At 48.3% G+C, this 20,723-nt stretch overlaps 1 long non-coding RNA gene across 1 annotated transcript in view; it reads right to left on the bottom strand.

Moving 5' to 3' along the window:
• Positions 1–12,209, bottom strand: part of LOC125940575 (uncharacterized) — a 33,035-nt gene extending 20,826 nt beyond the window's left edge. Inside the window, exon 1 of the long non-coding RNA XR_007463765.1 lies at positions 12,119–12,209. This is a non-coding gene — a long non-coding RNA (uncharacterized LOC125940575). The remainder of the gene's footprint in view (positions 1–12,118) is intronic.
• Positions 12,210–20,723: the final 8,514 nt, after the last annotated feature.

Genomic DNA, 20,723 nt, shown 5'->3' with positions numbered 1-20,723 from the left:
GCGGCATCGCAGTTGGTCCCGAGCTAAAGGTCACTGAACTAGCTAAAGAAAGCTGTTCGCTTTATGACAATAGGGGGAGCATTAGGTCACGCCAGCCAACCTTCGCAAGCCAACTCTCCGTGAAGCGGTTCTTTGCAACACGTCCCGATCGGCGGGCCTACATCTTCCCCCTTTCGCGCCGTGCGCAAATCGAGCTGCCAATGCGAATAAACAACGGATTATTATTAAAGCGAAGCGTCCTTGGCACCACTCCCGCAGTTTGGTGACCGTCTTTTTTTTTTTTTTCGGGCCTCTATTGACGTCATGTAGTTTTATCGGCTTATATAAGGTCTCTTCGATTTGGCTGCAGTTTCTGCACTAGTTCCGTTGCGGTACCGCGCGAGAAGGGTGCCGAACAGAAAAGTTATCGGGTTCGGTTCGGGTTCAGACTTCTGCATATCTTGCGGTTCGGTTCAGGTTCAGCTCCGGAGCACAAATATAACGGTTCGAACCGGTTTGAACCGATTCAGAACGGTTCGAAAATAAGGAAAATAAAAAAAAAACTTTATATTACAACTATACCCTCGAATTTATTTGAGCTTGTATAATTTATTAAGGTGGCTGACTGGGCTAGTTGGTTATTCATACTGACAATACACAGCGCGAGAAGAAACACGCAGACACTGCAGCGCTTGTCCGTGTCTGCTATTCGTCCCCGCGTTTCATGTCGCGCTGGGTATTATATCAGTTGTATAGTTTACTGAGAAACCCTTCATTTTCACGCGCCCTTAATTTATGCGAATTTCGTGATTAGAAAATGTCGCGATACTGAAGGACATGCCAAAGTTTCAGCGAAAGAATATGGGCGCGATATTGAGAACTAAAATTTTATTTTGTCGGCTAGTTCTGCTGGCTCCTAAAATGTGGCGTATTCGATTTACTTGGGTATAGCTGCGCAAGCTTGCGCTGTGCCCTCAAATGCTGTACGGGAAATTTCCAGCCTCTTCAAGGCTGGAAAGACATCCTTCTTCGACCCAGGCGGCTTGCAGTGGCTTCATCAGTGAGGCTGTTAGGGGCAGTTTGTCATCGGCCAGGGATCCTACATCTCGCTTGCTTACCAGCGGATAGACTTGAGGCTACATTTTCAAGAACCAGTCGTGACTCAACAGCCTTCACTTCCAAAGAGGTTCGTAACCCTGCAAAGAGCATCTCCCCTGTCGTGTGTTGCAGAAACCTCAAGTACGCCTCCAAATACAAGGAATTATAAAGAAGGCCCGGATGTTATCTACAGTTCTAAAGCGTCTTACTTTATCGGTATACTACATGAAGTGTGTGCGCACCGCCTTCACGATTACACGGGCGAACCGGTCACGTCTACCAATTCAATGGCCGCTGCATGCTGTTCTGGCCCGTCTGGTCCCAGATAAATTCCGAACGTCGCATAGACACATCCACAGGATCAGACCTTGCCGCCCTTCGTGCCGCTTTTGAATGTATATAGCAAGAATCACCATGTAAATGGCGAATGTTCTGCGATCCTAAAGCAGCCTTTCAAAGCCTGCAGAAAAAAAATTAAATAATGGGGTTTTACGTGCCAAAACGCCGATCTGATTATGAGGCACGCCGTAGTGGGGGACTCCGGAAATTTGGACCACCTGGGGTTCTTTAACGTGCACCTAAATCTAAGTACACGAGTGTTTTCGCATTTCGCCTTCATCGAAATGCGGCCGCCGCGGCCGGGATTCGATCCCGCGACCTCGTGCTCAGCAGCCCAACACCATAGCCACTGAGCAACCACGGCGGGTTCCAAAGCCTGCAGGCGGCGCTGCGCCACATAAACTATGACCCCTGGATTTCAAACATAATAGAACTCTGGGATCGCGCTGCAGGAAAAGGACACATGGCCGAATTCACAAAGCTTGTTCGGAAGCGTTCCTTGCCATTGGTCAGTCGCCTTCGGTAATCAAATGTTCAACATCAGGATTCGCTCCAATTACGAAAAAAAAAATGATGTCGTAAGAGATGTTTGTGAATGCAGGCCATTATTTTCTAGTGACTGTCTGGTCATTGCGGCATTTCCGGCAACCATCTTGCTAATGAAGCTGCCTGAAGCTGCCAGATCCGGCCATGATAACGCACAGACTATGATCATGCCACTAGAGAGTTTTAGATTAGGGGGACGCAAGCGTAGGGGCCCGCTAGCGCTTGGGGCCGCGGTACTGCGCACGCGCAGACCGGTCTGCGCGTGCGCAGCACCGCGGCCCCAAGCGCTAGCGGGCCCCTACGCTTGCGTCCCCCTAATCTAAAACTCTCTATTGTCAAAAAGCATGCAGGAACTTGAATGAATTGCTCGATACACCAAGCTGGCTCTTTGTAAAACTCCGGAGAATTCCATCCGTAGTTTGTGCATGATTGATCCACTATATACTGCAGCTGCGATTACAATCAAAGCTGTCTCGGTTGGACAGTGCACTGCTGTGCAGTTATGATCGGCTTGGGACTGCACTTGTCAAATGTGAAAAACAAGCCCGAGCGCCCAGTAGCGCACCCAGGATCTCTGCCAGGGGGGGTTGACAGTTTGCCAATACCATCTGAACAGCACTAATTTCGATTTATTCACAGGAAATTGTAAAAAAATGCGCTTTTTGCGAGTGTGCAGACGATTGCGCATCTTACATCTTAGTTCCAGTACTCAAATGCGTAAGGAAAGAAAAGGGGTTAAACAAAAGGGGGGGGTTAAGTCGGCCTCAGGGGGGGGTTACAACCCCCGAATCCCCCCCCCCCCCCCCCCCCCCGTCGGTGCGCCACTGCGAGCGCCTTTCCCGTGACGAGATAAACCTCTTTCATCCTCGAGGAAGCGTCTCACCTCTACGGAGCAGACGAAAAACGGCGAGCTACCAAGAAGGAGGACCCGAGAGAGAGGAGGTCGTCAACTTGACCGCCCGAGAGAGGTCTGACACTTCCACAAGTTCCCCGAAGGAGTCATCGGCAGGTTATGATCTTCCTGGAATCTGTATCTCTCCAATGTGGGAAGCAAGCCCCAGCGCTTTTCCCGTGACGAGATAATCCCCTTCATCCCCGAGAAAGCTTCTCACCTCTACGGAGCAGACGAAAACGGCGAGCTACCAAGAAGGAGGACCCGAGGGAGAGGAGGTCGTCAACTTGACCACCGGAGAGAGGACTTCCCCAAAAGAAACATCGGCCACCACGAGGGGATTTAAGGCCGTCCTGGCCCCCGTGTTAATCAGAACCGCTCGAGACTCGGATAGAGTCAAAACCATGTACCAATGAAGTGAATACAATCTTTTCTATTTTTCATCATCACGATGCCCGCCTTCATCGTCGTCTCCTGATTCCTGCGGTGACGACCCACCTCACCCGGTCGAGATTATATCAGCATGTCCTCTTCTACTCCTATCTTGGAGCCTATCTGCGGTGGGTACGAAGGCTAGCCGACCTGAGATAGCTGATGGCTTCGTGTGCGCTGTGTTTTCGCGCGCCTAGTTCGCGTTGAGAGACAGCACGATGGAGATTCACTCGCCGCTGCTGCCGCTCTTGATCACGCCAGCGTTCTGACAGTGATTGTCCGAGTGAGATGTGCTAGTGTTTGCCTGTGCGCGCTTGACACCATGCTTGTTAATTTAGCTAGTAAATTCGCTTAGAACAGTTTATACAGCTGATAAAACGACTGACCTTATTTCGTATAGCTTTCGAATAACTCGCTATCGCAAGCAATGCTTCGCCTTTCCTGTGAGACTCATTATTGGATGTTATTGGCGCAAGGGTCAGGTGTGGCAAAAAGAGCGCCAAGGCAATTCGGGCGAAGCTATGACTTTCTTGCCCCGTTTTTGTGCACTGATGGAGTGATGGTTTGAGAAAATATGTTGGCGTGAAAGAGGTTAGATACGAACATCGTACTGATCCTTTAAAACGCAGCCCAACAGTTAAGCAAGCTGCCGCACCGTATGACATTGGAGAAGAGGCACACACTTGAATTCACTCGCCATCCATTGCATTCTCTCGACCCATCTATGCAACTGCGGCTGTTACCTGGGCTTCCGCGAAGAGAGGAAACAGTGCTGTGCCGCTTACACCTGGGCGTTGCATTCACCAAAGTATATACATGATTTATTGGAATGGCTGATGGCGCCGAGTGCAATGCCTGCGATGTCGAGGGGATTATAGAACACCCCCTGTGCTACAGCGCATTCTTTGAAAATGAAAGACAAGACCTCTGCACAACTCAGTTGGACAGAAAACCAATTCACTTTGAAGAATATGTTGGGACCATGGCCTCGCATATAGCAGCTACAAAAGGCTTGTCACAAAAGCGCTGTTGCGATTTCTGAGGCTACCGGACTGGGTACCTTCTATGATCCGGACTGAGGACCGTCTGTGGGCCTGCCATATTACATGGCCTGCCCGACATGGGCAGGCCATGTCGGGCAGGCGCATGCTTTAGGGCATGGGCTGCAATATAGCAAGCGAGCTCAAGGTGTACCAAGGTTTATCAATTGCCCAAGGATCCCCGGGGACACTTTCGGAATGAATGTGCGGAGACATATTGCACCTATATTGTTATGAAATGCACGCGGAATACATTGGGGAAATATTCACTGATGAGTGTTAAGCGTGCTCCAGGAACTTTGTCCGTATCGGTCTAATGCCGACAGAACCATTAAATTGTAAACCGCCCGAGGAATAAAACGTCACAACTGCAATATCGGAGGCGAAGCTTCTACAATTGTACACGTATACCACAAGCTATAGCATTTCGAAATACCGGCGATTAATGAAAACAGTGGCCCCTAACACGTGTTTCATACCTTTTAAGACACATTCTGATTGTACCATTACCGAATAATTTGCGCAAAGTGTGCTAGAGAAAAGTACTTTCCCGGTTGCCATTTTCCAACAAATTAGGTGAGCCTACAGAACTGCGCTATATATGCCACATGCGATTCTTTAAACATCTTGAAAGAGAAAGATGACGTCGTGTATACATGGCAGTGCTGCGACTGCATTGGGAGAAAGAGCGAAGCATTCGCCATGTAATTTCGCGCCGTATAGCATATCGCCACCCACCTGCTAGTTTGATTACAAAGCTAAAAATATCTTCTTGTGCAGGAATTGATCATATCAATTCCAAATTTCTTAAAAACACGGTGACGTATTCTTCGTTAATACTATCGCACATTTTTGCTCAGTCACTAGAATCTTGCACCTTGCCCAATGATTGGAAAGGAGGGAAGGTGGTTCCACTCCACAAATCAGGTCCCACTAACTCTCCATTTAATTATAGGCCCATATCATTAACCAGCGTACCCTGTAAGCTCATGGAGCATGTCATTTACTCGCATCTTATCGATTTTCTGGAATCAAACTCGTTTTTTACTAGCTGTCAGCATGGTTTTAGAAAATATTTTTCATGTGACACCCAGCTCTTGGTCTTTACTAATGATTTATTTAGTGCTGTTGACAAGGGATTAACAATAGATTGTATATTCTTGGACTTCGCGAAGGCTTTTGACTCAATGTCTCACAAACTGCTTTTCCATAAGTTACGTAATCTTAATCTCGATACTCATATCTTGCGCTGGATTGAATGTTTCCTTTCTAATCGCTTTCAATATGTATCTGCTAACGGTCATGACTCTTCCATTGCTTTTGTGCAGTCTGGAGTGCCTCAGGGGTCTGTTCTGGGTCCACTACTCTTCCTAATATTCATTAACGACCTTCCCATGTTTGTTACTTCTTCTATAAAACTTTTCGCCGATGACTGCGTAGTTTACCGCGTCATCACTAACGCCTCTGATCATGCTGCCCTACAATCTGACCTTACAGCCATATCTTCTTGGTGTTCCGATTCTTTAATGACCCTTAATATTAATAAATGTAAAAGCATGCGTGTCTCACGGACTTCTTCTTTCCCTGTTTCTTTGAACTATACCCTCAATAACACTCCATTAGCCTCTGTAGAAAGTTACAAATATCTCGGTATACATATCACTAGTAATCTATCGTGGAACGCGCATCTTCAATACATATTTAATAACGCTAACCGCATGCTCGGTTTCATACGTCGTAATTTTTCCAGTGCAACTGTTCACGTTAAATCACAACTTTATAAAACATTAGTACGTCCCAAGCTCGAATATGCCTGCTCCATTTGGGACCCTGGTCAAGCTAATCTAACAAATCTTCTAGAATCACTTCAGAACAGGGCCGCCCGTTTCATCTTATCAAATTATGCGCGCCACGCAAGCGTATCATCCATGAAGCTGACGCTTGGTTTGCCAGACCTCGCAGTACGTCGTAAGTTTATGCGCTTGTGCCTCTTTCATAAAATCTACTACACTAACCCTGTTCTTAAAGATGAGTTGTTCCTTCCCCCATCCTATATCTCACCTCGCAACGATCACCAAATGAAGGTGGGGATACCACGATGCAAATCCAACTATTACTTTTACTCATTTATACCACGCACTGCCGCCGACTGGAACCACCTTCCCGCCTCCATCGCTGCTATTAGTGACACCATTAATTTCAAAAAGATTGCCAACGACTTCATATGTACTCACCACTCCTCTCTGTAATGCCCTCGGGCCTTGAGAGTATGTAAATAAATAAATAAAAATAAATAAACCCACGCACGTGGGTCGTCGACCCCAGATTGATTCTGGCGCGCGAGCGTTCAAACTTCCGCGTGTCCCAAGCTTCGGGCCCGGGCTCACTGGGTGGCGCACCCGCTCGCAGCGTAACGCTTTACAAAGTGAAGAAGCATATCGGACCCTGCGCGGTAACCATGGGGAACGCTACGCTCTGCCCGCTGAACACACGTCGATGCGGTGTCTGACAGCACGCGCGCCTGCGGCAGGGCTGCTTCTCGTCGGGCGGCGTCGAGCGGTGAGTGGTTCTCGCCAAATCGCGGTACACTTCAGCTGACGGAAAGACCAGAAAGAAAAATTACAGACAATTCAAGCCGATGACCTTCTCGAAAAGAGAGCAAATAAAGAAGCAGCGCGGCCCGTTCTTTAAGGTTGTAACGCGATAGCATTCAAAGATACCTGACTGCTATATTCGGGCTTCCCGACAACTGCAGCTTATGTAACCGTAATGTTTATACCGGAAAATGCCGGCGGCGAACGCTATGCGCAAATGCGAGCTTTCTGGTAGAATCGCGGCCTCTTGCGTGGGCCGATCTACTGTTTTCGTTTCGCACTTTAAATATTTCAGTCTGAGAAGATTTAACATAAAAGGCATGCGCTGTCGGTGTTTTGTTTCATGACATTTATTTGTGGGGCTGTCATTATCAAATTTCCGAGGAATGGCTTTGTAAAGAATGCAAGACAAGGTATGAGCAACTTTGACGATAGAACTTTAGTGCCGTATGTAATACGTATATACGGCAATTTTCGCTCTCGGGACGCCGACGCCGGCTACGGCGCCGGACGCCGACACCGGATTTTCTGCGACGTGGGGTCCTCAACGCTATCGCGTTACCATCTCAGAAGAGCCCGTATATTGCGTCGAAAAAATGTGTACCATCAGCGTAAGTTGAAATGCGAATATGGAACAACGTGGTCAGAACGCCTGTGACGCGAAATTAGAAGGAAGTTTGCCGTTCAATCGCTATGTAGCCGGTTTTTAAGCATGAAGTAGTCCCAGCTGTATGTTATCGAGTTGGAGATGATAGTCGTTAGAAATTACTTTTGCAAATGCAGGCAAATCATGGAAACGGAACAACGCGTTGAAGTCCTTTTCTACTTGTTCGGCATTGAAGTTCATGATGACAGTAATTCGTTAATTGGGCTTACATCCCAATCCATTGCAACGTACGGGCTGCGCCGCAGTGAAGGGCTTTTTGACCCTGCTGTGGTTCCTTAACGTGACGCTCGAGGTGCTTTTGCATCATGAGCGCTTTTGATTCATCCGCCACGGCGGCGTGGGAATCGAACGCGCGACGTCGCGCTTAGCTGATGAGCTCTACATATACAGAAACCGATCGAACCACCGCTTCTGACGTGTATGCAAAAGATTTTAATATATCAGTCGTAAACGTCGATTACCCACGCTAACTTGCGTTATAACCAATGTCGGTGACAGCTTTTTTTCCGTTCCTTTTAGTTTCCGACAAGTCAGAGACCTATAAATAGATGGCCCAGTACATTCCAAATGAAAATTTGGTAGTGCGAAAGGCTCACGAACGCGTGAATATTCAAGATTGTCGAATATCAACAAGTTCCGAAAGCCGCGACAAGTTCCTGGCGAATTTTATTAGCGATTTGGGAAAATCCGACTCTCTCTCTTATATATATATATATATATATATATATATATATATATATATATGTGTGTGTGTGTGTGTGTGTGTGTGTGTGTGTGTGTGTGTGTGTGTGTGTGTGTGTGTGTGTGTGTGTGTGTGTGTGTGTGTGTGTGTGTGTGTGTGTGTGTGGTGTGTAAGCAGAATGTGGAAATGCACATACTATTGAGTAGGCGTCCGTGAAGTCAATTTTCGCGTGCAAGACGCCCGTGAAACACGCGGACGCGATAGCAACAGGCGCTCCGCTCCGTCCCGTATCGAGCGGTGTAGCTTTGCAATGCTTCCGGTTTGAACCGGTTTAGCACGATGCGGCGCACCGCTGGCAGGGGCGGATCCAGGTTTTTTCTGAGGGGGGGGGTCAGCATCTGCCGATGATGATGATGAAAGTATCCTTTCTTATTTACGGCAATGTACCGTTTCTTCTCGCTTTAAACCCGCCTCTTATAAGGCTAGTGCAACAGCTGCAGCGAAACCAGGTATCGGTTTCTCCGAGCCTATAGGAAAAGAACGTTGCCCAACACAGCCATGTGCTTGGCGGCTGTGCCTGATAATATATTTGAGTCTGTATTGTTTCTGATAATAAAATTTGGCATGATTTGTTGCAGATTCGTTATAGGTACGTAAGCACGGGTCCGTCTTTGGAGTTCGGTTGGGACACCTTGATTTCCTTAAGAAGCTTATTTGTGTTCGGCTGAGACACCTTCGTTTGCTTTGGAGGACTAACGCTTTCGCTCCAACGCGCCAACCACTACGCTGATTGTTTACGATATGCGAATCACGCGTATGAAGACTCACGACGCCACCTACAAGAAGAACGATGTGGCGTAGTAGCCGAGAGCGCGAGCCAGCGTCTTTTCCTTTATGTTTTGTTTCCCACGCGACGTCATACTTTTACACAAGGCGCGCATCTGCTCCCGTTTCGTTAAGTTTTGTTTACCACGCGACGCCATCCTAGTCCCACGCGCTGGCGTGGCTGCTGCGCTGCCGCGGCTCGAGGCTTCGCCCGCTCCGCGAGAACGTTCGCTCAGACAAACAGATCCGGCGGGTTTGAGCCTCCTATGCTTAATGTACGACAATAAAACAGTGCGAAGCTATATATACAGCTTCGAGTTCAAGCCTCAGTAAACCTCAAGGTTAAATTGCAGCGTAAGCGCGCAAGTACTGCGTGAATACGTATAGCACTGCTAAAGGAGGCGAACTGAGGAAGCCACAAACACATGCACCGGGCACCATGTGTTGCTCCTCCCAGAGAGGTTCTTCGGTCGATTAAGCGGGATCGTTAAGATGCGCAGTCAGCCGTTACCGTACAGCCAGACGATGTGCTCGACGTATCGCTCGCGATCATAACGCGTCGCAGACATTGGGGAGGATAATTTGGGCTTCCACGTACGGGCTGATGCATGTCGAGCTTGCAGTGCACGCGGTGGCAGCACACGGGGCACACATCGACCGTAGTGCCGTCCCGGAAAGCATCGCTCACCACGCTCAAAGTCGTTCGGGTCGTAAAGGGAATGATCGTGTGGTCGATCTCCTCAGCAAAATTCCCATTACGGCAATCGCGTAACACGGTCTTTGCATGACTGTGCATGTTTCTCGGCGGATTGTTCGTCCGGTTGCGACGCGCACTGAGACACGTACGCGATGGCAGAGAGTTGCTCATGCTGTTGTCGTTAAGGCGAAAGCCTTATATGTCTCATCAGTAAGTCGACCTTGAGCGAAAACGCGTCGACGACACGAAATGTACAAAAAGGCTACGAACCCTCGACCTTTGGGGGGAGTCGGACCACGACCACTTGTGGGAGTCGAACCCATGACCGTTGGTGGTAATTAAGGCGAAGTTAATTCAGGTAAAGTTAATCAAGACAGTTAAGACACTCGAACCATCGGCCTTTGGTAGGAGTCGAACGGACGACATTTGGTGTTAATGAAGGCGGTGTTAATTAAGGCACAGTAATTAATATAGAGTTAATTAGGGCACTCGAACCCACGACCTTGGGTGGGAGTCGAACCCTGGACCTTTGAAATCAAGAGGATGACTTAGCCAAATACACTAAGCGAATTACGGGGTTGAGTAAGCGAATTACGAGGAATGACTAAGCGAATTACGAGGGATGACTAAGCGAAGAAGCCTAAGCGAATTAAGGGGGTGTGTACGTCATGTGTCCGTCTTTAATGCATCGGCACTTGGGCTTTCACCTCCAAGTCGTCTTAGGGATAACATAAGAGACCTTATGATTTTTTCTAAGTGATGTAGACTACGGCAAACCAGTTCTTCGGAATCCCGCAAGGTGGAGGAAGTATCATGAAAGGGAAACATCCACCCGAATGCAGCACGAAGCTACAAAGGAAGCCCGCACGGATTTCTCAGAAAGAGTCTAGGGGCGCTACATCCGGGTGGATGACAATTTTCCCCCTTCATGGTGTAGATTACGTGGCAGCTCGGCCTCGTGCAGTGATCTGATGGCTGTAGCGATAGGCCTATCTTAACACACAAGCTATACAAAGGTCTGTGTCTTGTGCACACACATGCAGGCGCGTCTCACTCGCTGGTGCACAAATAAACAAAATGAAAACAGCCAAAGTTTAAAACAAACAAACAAAAATGTAGAGTTGCGCACAAACGACTAGAAGCACGAAATGAATACGAATTTTGATTTCTGTTTTTGTAGCGGCGCTGCTTGCATCAAGATGGGGTGTGTGATTTCTCTTGGACTGCAGTGTTTCTCAGAGGAAAAAAAAATATCCAGATCCAATGTACATGTTGGAATCTATGTGAAGCGAAACTTTATTCAAACGGTTAGTTAAATGATTTACAACTAACGGCGATGCGTACGATATTGTTCGCTTTCATGCTATGCAACGTGTAACCTCATGGAATGTTTTCTTTATCCATCACAAAAATCACAACTTTATTGTACTGCAATGTTTGTGTTTATGCACAGCATCGCTCACAGGCTATGCCGAAATGCAAACTCCGAATTTATTTATTCATAAATAAATTCGGATTTTTTTTGAATAAATGAATAAACTCCGAATTCGGTGGATGCGCAGTGTGCGACGCGGACGCAGCAATGTTGCAAGGGCGAAGGCGATGTACGATGCGACTGTCCTGAGTATAATGTTCAGAGACAGTCCCTAGCGTCCGTTCTAGCGCACCTTGACAATAGACCAACGTCAGTTGAAACGATTCTCACATGTCGTCGACAGAAGACATCGCAGCTGAAGGCGACGAAAGGACTACTTAGGCTTTTGAAAGAAATGGGCTTGGACAAGCGGCTGGGACAGTGATGTCACATACCACGCGAGAGTGATGGACTGTGACTGACGATGTGTGTGCTGTGCTATGTGCTCTCTCTCCTCCCCATCTTTCATTCTCCCCCATCCGGCTCCCAAGTGTAGTGTAGCAAACCGGTTGTGCTAAACTGGTTAACATCCCTACGTTTCCTTCTCCACTCTTTCCTTCCTTCCTTCCTTGTCGAGGGAAGAATGATAGTATGCACTATGCACATAGTAGTGTCAAAGTAGTACATGCCCATTCTGGAGGATTGGACAAGAACGGGCGCACACCCAGCGACACGCACTGAGTGGCTAAATCGGAGAAAATAATGTAAATAAAAAAAATCCTTCAAATATAATTCACCATTCCATTAACAGATCGCTTTGCTTTAGAGATGCCTGAGAGCTGATATACATGTATGCTCAGATTTTATGTAAGAATGTAACATAATATATAATATAATAGTTATCTGCATACTTGGTCAATACACGAGGGTTGTATACATATAACCGACTTCGCTGGTAGTTTCATATACTTACCTTTCTTATACATATTCGTATCCACAAATTTAACCGCCGAGATAGCCACCAACCCAACAGCTCCCATCACGCAGGCAACCACGTGAAACCCTGAAAAGAAGGCAAAATATTCACGAACGATTACGATACTTCCTAATGCGAAATTTGAATGCAGCTCAATTTCGCATTAGAGAGTTCATTTCACGATTTATAGGCTGGCGCGGACAATCTGTCTCGTGCCGCACATTGCAAACATAACTGCTGATGATGATTTACTGGCATCCCCTTCGACACGGGGCGGTGACAGTCACCTAGCCTGCTTGATTTAATCAGGCACGCTATACATGTTTATTATCTAGCATACATCTACTTAATCTTTCTTTAACAGCGAAGCTGTTTAATAAGCCAGTCGTAATTTGTGGTTCGCATCAAGAAACTAAAGAAATAAAGGAAATTATACTTTCTTGCCGAGGCGGGATTCGAGCCTGCGCACCCACGGTCCCAAGGCGAGCATCGTAACCGCTAGACTATACAGCCACGCTTGCAGAACATGCATTTATGCGAACCATATGAATGCGTTCGAGCCTCGTCCACATGCAGCTGGCGCGTTCGCACACTCGTGGTCTGCGAGGTGAAGAAGAGGTTTTGCGCGCTATGCTAGGGAGAGAGATAAAGAAAATGAGAGCGAGAGAGAGAGAGAGAGAGAGAGAGACGCATTCACGGAGCGGGTCTGCTGGAACGCGGTGTCGGCATTGGAACGCGGTGTCGGTGTTGCAAGCTGCGCTATGCAACGAGCAGTGACGGCCGTAAGTCCGAGACGCGCGAAAAGAAATTATCATCATGAGTAATTAGATGAAAAGTTCGCGCGCACTTCCGGAAAATGCTGGGCTACGATCGCACAGCTTCGCTGTTTCAAGCGTTGCGCGGCCGAGTGCAAGGTTTTACCTTCAAATTCTACCTTGTACCTTTTTACCTGTGACTATAGAAATCCGGTTGTATTAATCTCTTCCCTGCTTATTTTCACCAACACTCTAAACGTCTCTTGCTTATCTCGACTGCAGACCGGTTGATGCTTCCGTTAACTTTAAACCCAAGCGTTTCTGGAAGGTGTACGTTACCTGTGGTTCTCACTGGGCGAAGACCGCATTCCATTGGGATTTGATGAATGGTCTCCAGAGTTTTGCTGCAGCATACATATGCCTCATCTGATTCAGAACATTTGCTCCGGTATGTTTTAACGCGATAGCGTTAAGGGCCCCGCGTCGCAAAAAATCCGTTGGTGTCGGCGTAAGCGCCAGCGTCGTTGGCGGAAATAATCATCCCGAACCACCCCGACCGGGCAGGCCCTTCGCGTGGCGCGAGGCTTAAGTGAACAAAAATTGAATTTCTCAAAGTAAAATCCGTCAGAAAAATCGCAAAGTACGACTTAACCACAACCTACAGATGTGATAGCGTCGGATTGGCATTTGAATATAAGATAAAAAAGCCTGATAAGCAGCCATGGATCTTTGAATGTTATCGCGTTTCACTCTTAAAGGCTAATCTTAAGCGTCCTCCAAATGTTTTGTCTTTCGGCAACCAGCTCGAGCCTCAAATAGCAAGGCACTGCCTTTTGTGTTATCGTACTGACTTTCGCTATCCTACAAGTTTTCTCTACCGAAGCGTGACGCAACTGCCTCGCTAATCGGGAGATTGCGAGTGACAGCGCGTGGATGACGCGTGGGCGTGATTCACAGCAGCCGCCACAGACAGACCTCCGCTCCTGCAGCGCTTTGTTTCCATATATGGTACCGGTGGACGCACTGACCGCATGCCATCGGTGAACAAGACGACGGCGCGCTACTCTGGCGCCATCTCACAGCGGTTGTCGCCACAGAGCCCGTCTTGCGCGGCACTACGCTTTTCTTCTCTCGTTTGCGCCATACCCTCCTCCACCGCTTTCCTTCTCGCGCTCTTCGCTATCGCCGTCTTTCATCCCCGCTGCTCTTCGCGTTCGCTCTTTCATCCTTCGCTGTGCTCGTTCGCTCGGTTACGCCGAGGGACGACGCCGACGCGAGACGCAGGAACGGGCGCCCAAGAGTTGCGCTCTAAAGGCTTCGTAAAATGGTACAAATATACAGCTCTGGTATACACGCATGGGGTGCATGCTCTCGACGAATTTTGGCGTGGCGTACAGGCCGCATACACGTCCATATTGCGCAGCGCGCGTCGTTATCATGGATCGAATGCGTTGCAAATGGGATGTTCTCTTTGATCGGTAAACTGGGAGGCTTGGTGATCGCGCTACGTTAACTATAGACTTTGGGTCGCCTATCGACTCGGATACCTAAAATGCGTAAAAAAATACGGTTGCCGTTTATAACTCACCTTCTCAGTTAGCGTTGAAATCTTAGACGAGAAGAAAAAAAAAAAGGCAGACTCAATTTCACTTGACCCGTACATAAAACGAAGCATTCTTGAAGTGATTGGCTCATGAACCATGTGCGTGTACGCATTATCACTTGACCCACCATGCCGTATTGACTGGTGCGTCCGCCCCTCTGCAAGCGTCGAATCCTCATGAAGACTGCGAGGCAAAACGGGGCATTAGTTGTTTACACGTCTTTATTCACGTTTTTGCCCTTAAAGGGCTGAGGTGAACTGGTTTAGGAAGTGGCGGAGGTGAAAAGGCAGGTGAGGCAGCGGTGATAGGGGAGACTTAATTATGTACATCGTGAGGCCTGATGCTTTCGCCGGTGCGCCTGGAATGAAGAAGCCTGGTCCCAGTGTCGGGAGCCTCAGGATCATCCAAGAATTCGTGCAGCGACCGCCATAGCTCGTTGGCGGTCACAGTGGTGCTGTAGCTCGGTAGGGCTCAGGTCTGGAGGGAGGTCGGTCGCCATTCCGTTGGCAGCGAAGCAAGGACCCTTTGTCATGGGCCAGAATATAGCGGGTAGTCCTAGATTAAGTGTTCGTCGTCCACCCGGGTGTTGCAGGGACTGCAGGTACCCGCATGCGAACGTTCCAGGCCACGAGGGTCATACCTTCCGCGAAAACGCTGCACGATGAAGGGAGTAAGTATAGGGTTCCATGCAGTCTGTACCTGTCGGAGTAGAACCTGCCGACTAGTAGCAGCCAGGAGAGGAAGTGGAGCATCCTCCATGGGGTTGGATGTAGTGAGGAGACAGCTCCGCCGGTGGCGCTTGCCTTTAGCTATTGCTTCCATGGTATCGTGCCACTGACTCTGTATTTCCATGTTTTGGGGTATACGTTGTCAAATGATTGTTCGGGTGGTTTCGCCTGCACGGATAGTAGCACGACGCGCAATAGTCGATGGGCACTTTCATTTCCTGGTGTACCCGTGTGCCTCGGAATGCAGTGTAAATGGAAATCGTGGCCTTGGTAACAAAGACGATGCACGCGGAGGCGGTGTTGTTGGAGCACAGCAGTGTTGTGCGAGTGTCCACACAAGTTAATAAAGACATCTTAGCATCTCTTGAGAATTTGTGAGCAATGGATTCGGCATGCTTGGCAAAGGCTAGGATAGGAGCTGTGAACGACATGTCTCGTGGAGTTTACTTTCCCACGTTCGGTCGCTTCCACATATGTTCACGCCGTAGTGAACATTGGATCCCCCTCTCGCCTCTGGCACGGTTCCCCAGGAATGGAAGTCAAGTCGCCTGATTCCGCACCTCAAAGCTGGCAAGTCGACTTTGGACATTTTGTCATACTGTCCGATCACGCTTGCGCTAGTTGTGTAGGAAAACTAATGGAACGGATGGTTCTAATGCAACAGTGCTACCTAGAGCACTATGAAATTTACCCAGACAAGTTGACAGGATTCAAGCGCGGCCGTTCGTCTATAGACAACGTTGTCGACTTGGTAACGTTCGTCGAATTCCAGAAGGCCTTTAAACGCTTGTCTGCTGTTTAGTTTCTAGACATTAGGGGTTTACGACGACGTCACCCATGAAGCCATCCTTAAAGCGCTAGAAGTAATATAGGACTTGGTGGCAAAATATATCTCTGGGTTCATAGCTACCTACAGAGGTGATCATTCAACGTGGTCAACGGGGATGGCCCGACACCCCCAGTATTACAGTAGCCGCGGAGTCCCTCAAGGCGGAGTACTAAGCCCAACGCTTTTTAATCTAGCCTTTATTGGGCTAAGACGTCGGGGTTGACACGGCTTCAGCTTCGCGCGTGGCTTCAGAAGGCGACCTCATCGACATCATGCTACCATCGTAAACAATTCTGGAGGCGACGTGGGAAAAGTACGCAGTGGTGGCATTTAGGTACGAGGTGCGAGGTGCTCCGGAGTATCTGGAAAGGTGTAATGGTTCCAGGGCTTACATTTGGAAATGCGGTTGTTTGCTTGAAGTCAGGGGTACAATCAGGACTCGATGGCAACCAAAGGTCAGTGCGACGCCTCGCTTTGGGCGCTCACGGGAAGACTACTAATGAAGCTGTGCAGGGTGATATGGGCTGGACAAATTTTCAAGTAAGCGAGGCTCACAGTAAAATTGATTTTGAAGAATGACTAAGGAATACGGAAGAAAGTAGAAGGGGTGCAAGAGTGTTCAGGTATTTTTACAGACAAAACATTGACTCATAGTGGAGAAAAAGAACTAGGAAGCTTATCAGCAAGTATGCAACCGGTATGGTCAGCAACACAGCAACAAAGAACGTCAAACGCTAAGTGAGAGAGACTGAGACAATGTCATCGGTGGCGCCAATGGAAAAGAAACCTGCTATGACTAACTACCTCAATGGAAAAAACGAAATTAGGAAAGAAACAATTTGTGATAACTCAAAGGGAAGCTCCTTACTTTTCGAAGCGAGATCAGGATGCCTTAGAACGCGTAGTTATAAAGCGAGGTACACCAAGGACGAAGACGCATGTGCTTGCTGTGGTAAAGCTAGAGAAACGGTGGAACATGTTTTATTGGAATGTGAAGAAATCTACCCAGCTGCAAGTCTAGGCACCTCTGACCTCCTTGAAGCCCAGGGATAGCAGGGAAAAAGTAAACATGCCCGCTATAGAGATTAGAAAGAGGCGGTTGGAGGTTTGGTGGCAGAAAAATAGGGAGACAACAAACAACGGAGACGTACAGAAACAGAGTTCCCAGTAATGGTTCAAAAAGTTTGATGCTTGGAATTCTTTGTATTTGTGTGTTTTCTCAAAAATAAAGGTAGGACATTAGGCAAAATAATAACAAGAGCTTGGTGGCGCAACCCACCGCCCCCTTTCAAAGGGGACGCTCATAGCATCGCGTTCGGCTCATCGCGTTCGGCGACGAGTTTCTGCGATGTTTTGATACCGAGGCGGGAAAAAGAATGAAAATGTTCGGATATCCGTCGTTGTAGTGAGAGCGGTACAAGAGGTCTTGGTGACCTCTGACATCGCCATCACTGAACTGCTGAAGAACTGCTCCAACAGCTACACCAGAAGCGTCTACCATACCATTCTGCCATGGCCTTTCTCATTTCTACCCACGAATTAACGATTTAAAATGCATTACAACTGTTTACGCATAAACTCGGTCCCCGAGGACATTCCTGAGCGATTACGAAACGACACTCCCACAAAGTGAAAACCAGAAGCACACTGTGTCCTGCAGGTTTATATATAGACCGCATCCTCCAATAATATATCACCGGTAAAAAGGGGATGACGGATGGGCTTGTATACGGAGGAGATGGGTTGATCGCATCTCCTCTATACGATGGCAAACCAGCTTATACAGTGTACACTCAGGGACCCCTCGTTCTGACGTTTTTTTCCGGCGTGTACAGCATGCCTTCGCTTTCTGTTGCCTATATCAGTGATTCCCGAAGTGTAATCTGCCAGTACAGTTCAGTGCTTCACTGCCCCTTTAAATAAGTACACTTGTTTCGTCTCTGCACGTATCCATTTCCCTCGCATAACCGCGACACCTCTTCGCGTGCTTGCAGGCCTCCTCCCTCCTTCAGCCGGCTGATGGGCTGCTGCTGCTGCGACCGCAACAACCAGGTTCACTCGGCGGACGTAAGTTTCACGCGTGCACGCACGTCGACCCAATCTGACAAAACGCAACTCATGGCCCCTCTTCACATGTAAGCCCGAACTTTGCTCGCCGGTACCTTCTGAATATAGGACCGTGGTTTCGAACTGTGCCTTGCGGATTGATACATTGTGCGTGAGGATAGTGGTTGGTGTTAGCCTCGAAATTCGGATCCGATCGGTGCAACGGCCGTAAGCGTTTATACTTGACGCATCAAGCTGACGGCGTACGTCCGTTATCAGGTTTGTCGGATGAGATTTCAAGTACTAAGGCCACCGTGGTCCGGTTTGTTTGTATGAAAACGTCTTCATTATGACTCACAAGCCTGGCCCTCTAGCACTCCTTTGATACGTTTAATAGAGTTATGTGAGTTGTAGGCGAAACGCTACACGCTAGATGTCAGAAGACGAAGACACACTGTCGTCTCTTCTCTGTCGTCCTGCGCGCCCCGTTCGCGCTACATCGCACCGTGCATCTCACGTACTGCAATACGAACTGTATATATACACCCATCAGTCCACTCCCCCCCGCAATTTCTGTGTTTGTATGCGACCTGCCCAGCCCCCCTGCCGCCCCCTCCCCATTTATCGTTCCTGGTCAAGTGCGTGTACCCCCCGCCCTACGAGAAAACGTTCTGCCTACGCCACTATCGCTGGCTACTTTCCGACGTCTCACACCTATTTGTGCATTCAGTTCCTGCCGCTGAAAAAAAGGTACGTTTTCTATGTTCTTTATTATCTGCGAAACCAATATGCTATGCGTATAGCACCGTACCCGTGCATATTGGGGTAACGCGAAGTTCTCTGCAGGGCTTGGAGAGACAGCGTTCGTGCACGGACAGTGGTTGGCTGCTCGTCTTCGCTGCTTTCAGCGCCGGTCTGGTGCGTGTGTATGCTGTCGACTTTCTATTTTTTTTCGGTGCGCAAACGAAGCCAATGACAAAGCGATAGAAAGGCTTTTGTAGATCGTCTGTGTTCACTCGTGTGTCGCTGTCTACCATCGCATTATTTCACAAAGCGAGAGACTGTACTTAAGGGGGTACGAGGCACTTTAAATATTTTAACAATTTGAATTAAATTTGCCCAGTTAATGTATTTTTACCAGCTGACTTCAAGAATGCAATTTTACAACGATGCTGTTAAGGGCTAGGTTCCAGGAGATCGTGTCCGCGTGTAGAAAAGCCACGTGACCTAGCGGGAGAGGAGAGGAAAAGAAGAGCTCAACCCTGTGACAATGCTGTGAGAGGGTGCAGATGAAAAGGAGAACGGGGAGGGCGGTTGACGTGAGTCGCGCTGTCCAATACTCGCGTTGGAGGGGGAGAGCATGAGGCGCGCCAACCAATGGCGGTGTACGAAAAAAGTAGGACAACGGAGGAGTGGGGTGTGAGAGGAATTCGCGTTAGCGTTGGTTGTATATAGGGAGCTTTAGTCAAGGACTCTTGTCTGGGAATGTCGTAGAGAAGCGCGAGGAACGCCGTCGCCCGTGGTGGTTTATTGCTCTCAAAAGAGAGAAGTACATGGAGGTATGCACGAGTCGGTCCTCAAGGGTCCGGTCCTTACAAATACCAGGTGGTGTCACTAGTATACAGGAGCCCAGTGGCGTCGGCCGCTGCCCGGGCGCGTTCGATCAAGGCCATTTGGGCCTGCAGGTCATAGCAGCCGAGCAGGGTCGCCTCCCAGTCCTCCAGAGTGGGGTTGGGGTGAGGGGGAATAGCTGGGTCGGATGTGGACGCCGACGCGTCCCAATCCCCGCAACGTGCTAGGAACACCGTCGCCCGTGGACGCCGAGCCAGTTCTTTCAGAGCCGGGCATTGTATAGCCATCGCCTAAGTGTTAAAAAATACCCCACTGTGCTACTCGGAGCCGGCACCGAAGCCTCTTTCGCGAGTAGGTAGCAAAGGGGTCGGTTTACCATTTTGTAGCGAAATTCAACATATAAAATCTCCAAACCCCAACATAGCAAATCCCACCAGAGCGCCAGCTTCGCTGGACTTCCCTCTTCACAGGGTAAAAGGGCTCTGACTCTTTTTTCTTATGATAAATATTTTGTTATGATATCCAAAAGAGGATGTCCTTTGTTTAGGGCCTAATTAGCTAATTAACAACAGCAAACGGAATGCATTCTGAATGTTCATAGTGGGTCGTAAGCTATAAATCGTTGTTTTAGGTCATTTTGACGCAAATTAATAGGTTGTCAAACTTAGTCATAAAAAATGCCCACCTTGATACCAGAAAAATATCAAGGCGGGCACTTTTTATGTAAAGAGAAGCTTAGCGTTTTGACGAAGTACACCCCAAGATCTTTCATTTCATGGACCTTTGGCAATGGAGCATCCCGAAGGGTGTATAGAAATTGCACATAGTGTGTTTTCTGCGTATAACGTAATACCATAGTTTTGGAAGCATTTAAGAGTAGCTTCTTGTTTCTGCACCACTTTGAGAGTGAAACAAAATTATTTTTTGGAGGTTGTTACGGGCCGGGGTTTGGTGAACCTTCAACAGCGTCTGCTTGGAGCTTGAACCAGGCTGACCATCGGAGAGGGTCCGACAGGGAAGACGAGGCGACGTAAAAACAAATAACAGAAGTTTAATACATGGTTACGG

The sequence above is a fragment of the Dermacentor silvarum genome, chromosome 10 (genome assembly GCF_013339745.2).
Source record: "Dermacentor silvarum isolate Dsil-2018 chromosome 10, BIME_Dsil_1.4, whole genome shotgun sequence".
NCBI lineage: Eukaryota > Metazoa > Arthropoda > Arachnida > Ixodida > Ixodidae > Dermacentor > Dermacentor silvarum.
The sequence above is the reverse complement of the archived record's forward strand: the minus strand, read 5'-3'. Positions and strand labels throughout refer to the sequence as shown.